The sequence below is a fragment of the Ictalurus punctatus genome, chromosome 4 (genome assembly GCF_001660625.3).
Source record: "Ictalurus punctatus breed USDA103 chromosome 4, Coco_2.0, whole genome shotgun sequence".
Classification (NCBI taxonomy): Eukaryota; Metazoa; Chordata; class Actinopteri; order Siluriformes; family Ictaluridae; genus Ictalurus; species Ictalurus punctatus.
The window spans coordinates 29,126,047-29,130,110 of NC_071284.1; the positions used below are offsets into that span (position 1 = coordinate 29,126,047).

At 35.5% G+C, this 4,064-nt stretch overlaps 1 protein-coding gene across 2 annotated transcripts in view; it reads right to left on the reverse strand.

The window, feature by feature from the left end:
• Positions 1–76, reverse strand: part of rabl2 (RAB, member of RAS oncogene family-like 2) — a 10,936-nt gene extending 10,860 nt beyond the window's left edge. Inside the window, exon 1 of one of the 2 annotated variants that reach the window (XM_053678131.1) lies at positions 1–76. This exon is cut by the window's left edge and continues 173 nt beyond it. The gene's annotated coding sequence lies outside the window, so the exon portion shown is untranslated. The other variant, XM_017466312.3, reaches the window with a different exon arrangement.
• Between the last annotated feature and the right edge of the window lie 3,988 nt (positions 77–4,064).

Sequence of the window (4,064 nt, forward strand, 5' to 3'; positions counted from 1 at the left end):
TCGTAAATCCCTCTCTCCCTCCCCTTCTCCCTCTCTCTCCCTCGGTGAGTCTCAGTTAGGATGTTTCCATGCAACGAGACGCTTTAGTGACGCAGCCGGAAACGCACTTCATCGTTCACCAAAAACATGTATCCCAAACGCTTTTCTGTACCCTATATATGAGCACTACATCTACTGTATAAAACAACACTAACTTAGCCTCCCTATCTAGTGCACTATATATATAAAGAGAGCCATTTCGGATGCAACCAGTCTTTCTAATAAGCGTCTCGTTCACACAGCGCCTCTAGCGGTACAAGGAGGAACTGCTCAGGAACACAGCCGATAAATACATTTCTATTCCATATTAACCCTTTCATTAATTATTTATAGGCATGTCCAAATACTTTAGATTTTCTATCTTTAATTTTTGCTTAAAATGGCATGATGTATGAAGTTTGAGTCTGTCTAAATGTATGAAGTTTGAGTCTGTTAAAAAAGCTAAAACAGTATGCCTGGAATAATAATAAGAAATATTGTTTCTGAACATACAACATTTACAACACTGGAACTAAATTATTACATGAAGTTATTCAGATTAACATGATCATTTCGCTCTTAAGAGATTCCTTTCTCTTAAGAGTACTTTCTTGTTTGTCTCGTGTTTGTGTGCTAGTTTTCTACAGTTCTAATCGTCTTCCTCACTGCTGCTCCAGCTCCACCCTGACCACAAACCATGATCAATGTTTCCATCTGTTTCTAACCGGTTCACACTGGTGTTATGTTTACATGCTTGTGTACCAGGAACGTGAGCAGTCAGAACAAAATACTTTAAATATCATCCCTGAGGCTGTCATGATGGCGCAGCAGGAAGCTTCAGGGGGAGTGGCTACTCTAAAATGCTCCTAGGTGTGAATGAATGTGTAAAAGAAGAGTGTTCCCAGGATAGGGCCCAGATCCACATCAACTCTGACCAGGATAACAGTTTCTAAAGTTGAACAAAGGAACAAATAAATGAACAAATGAATGATTGAATGATTTCTGAGTCTACACCAGAAAATAAAGTTAAGTGGTAAAGTTAAAGTCGTATTGCTATCAGTTCTTCACTGGCTACCTTATTCCCTTCTTCATGAGTGGCTTGTGCAGCAAGACCTGTCCTCACACAAACATCACTACTAATAGTCTGTTTTAGCATTCAAACTCATTCATAAGGATTACTAGGATTTTTAACTGGCATGTCTTTGAAAATTAAATATTTCTGCCTATATCCAATGGGCTCCAAAAGTCTAAGAGCTCTAGTGAAATGTTTCTGTTTGACATTCTTTTTTCAATTTAACACAAGGGAATTCATTACAAATGATATTATCAGCAATAACTTGCTTATATGATCTAAATATGTGCAAATAAGGCAACACCAACATTTGGAGAGCAGGATAATTTTGGAAGTAAATTGTTAACCATAATTGTTAAGCAGTGACTATGCCTTGTCTGCTACATAGTATGTTCTAATCATGTTAAATAAACTATGTGAGATGTTACAATAATAAATCCAGAAATGTCATGAGAGAAAGGTTTGAAAGGTTTTAACTCTGAGTGGCCTGTATGATGTACTCTTTGTACTCTTAATCCACCTTCTCTGAACATGTGCTTGAGATGTTGTCAACAAAGTTTTCACATGCTTTTTTGCTTTGCAGTGATAGATCGTTTGCTAGATGTTTATATACCATACTGGTGCTACGGGGCTACTGGTGCCCATGTGTCTGAACTCTGTGAGCATCTTGTGGTTAAATCAAGGTCAGGTACAAACAAACAGATGGTACAATCACTGATAAGTATAGAAATGACCCTCTTTAGAAGCAAGGTTTAGATATAGAAATTTAACAAAGGATAATAAAGACGTTGGAGTCAATTATAAAAGCAAATGGTTGGTGTAGAACGTAGTCAAGCATATTTAGATCACATTCAAAGGGCGTGTGTAATCTTTTGGATTTAACGTGAACTAATCATTTTTCACTAGTAATTTCTTAACATTCCTGTTTGAGCCTTCTTTTATTACTTGTGATGATGAACAATCATTTATGAATCATAACATGCTGAATATCTTATTGGTTAAAAAAAAAAGGTAATTTCTTTGTCTTTATTTTATTTAAGGTTGTGCAAACATGAACTCTATTTGAACTGTATACTAATCATATATTATACTGTATATAGTCTGGAATATTGAGTATGCTACATAACATGCAAAATACATAGCAATAACAACCAACTCAAAGAGGCACATGGACAGCTTTACAACTGAGATGATCCAAAAACTGTTCCGAGTTAAAATGTATGAATCCATCTTACATGATTATGTGCTTGACGTGTTACAAATTGACACACTTTTCACACACTTTTTTCCTTTGGTGCACCATTTATTGGTTCACTGTTATTGTTTTTTTTGTTGTTGTTGTTTTTTTGTGACTGCTTTGATTGCATTTAATCCTAAGGGTGTGCAAACTTTTGAATTCAGCTGTATAGTAATGTAGTACAAAGTGCACATGTAGTATTGAAAGCAGTACAATATGGACATCTTCTGTTTACTTATTAAATCATCAGTTTAAAAAAAAAGTTTATCTAAATTATTACAATAAATGATTCAAACTAATGTAATAATACAACAAAGATTCTCAGAGAACTTTTTCTTGGTTGTCTCCTGTTTATTTTCTCTAGTTTTCTACAGTTCTTCCTCACTGCTGCTCCAGCTCCACCCTGACCATAAGCCATGATCAATGTTACCATCTGTTTCTAACCAGTTCACACCGGTGTTATGTTTACACACTCGTGTACCGGGGACAAGAGCAGTCAGAACAAAATACTTTAAATATCACAGCAGGTAGCGTTGCCAACTCAGGGTGTGAATGAAAGTTTAAAAGAAGAATGTTACAAAGGATATGGTCCAGGTTCACCTCAACTCTGACCAGAATAAAGCAGTTACTGAAGATGAACGAATGAATGAATAAAGGAATGGATTAATGAATGAACGATTCTACAGCAGAACATAAGCTGACAAAGCTAAAGTTGCATTGCTATCAGTTCTTCACTGGATACCTTCCGCTTGAGTGGCTCTGTTCATTACACATGATTTCATGGATACTTTCAGGATCATACACACAGAATCATACAACTTTAAAACATTCTTATCATCATAACCTTCTTCCACTTACCTTCCAATATCAAATAACATAGAATTGTGTACAGAAACTTTATCTGATTATGTTCACATCCTCAATATTACATATTGTTTGATGTTTTATTCAAGCTCCAAGCAGACTTTCTCTTAATTCAGTACAACATTTGGGCCAAAGTTCAGGGAACTACTCAGAAAACAGTTCAGTGAGTGCAAATGATCAGTAAGTGTTACAATGTACATTTATCACGTTATCTTGACAATTAATCTGTTCTGTTCTGTTCTCAAAGTATGTCCCCTGTCAACATTTTAAACATACCATGTGATTTGCACGTACGCTGCACGATCAGCTTCTATTACAGTATAGTGTATTCAATTAATTTGTATTCTAGGACAGGAAAAAGTCAGTCAACACACAAGATGTAAACATAGCAAAGAATGCGAAGTATTTAATTCAGCGAACACAAATAAACTTCACGTTCACAAAGCAAATATACTTTTCCCGTGTTGATCCGGTGTATTATGTTCTGACTCATAATGGATTTGACATGAGCCGGTACTACAAACTCGGCAGCAGATTTAAAAATATAAAACCATCAAAACTGGTATTCAAAATCTGCACTGAAAATACAACGATATATAATATAAATTCAATTTAGAAATAGAATTACAATTTATTGTCAACTTCTATCACTGGATTCCCACTCTAATTAAACCGTTAAGAAACAAATTATCATGTATTGTGAATGCACTGGGGGACAAAGAAGAAGGTTAGTCTTCCAGAAAGCAAATCAGTCAAAAAGATTAGCATATTTGCATACTTCTGTGTTTTCATGTGCATACTTGTGTCTATCCAATAGAACTGTTCACACTGGCTCCACCCCACAGCTCTGTATTTAGTATAAAACTAAGCAGA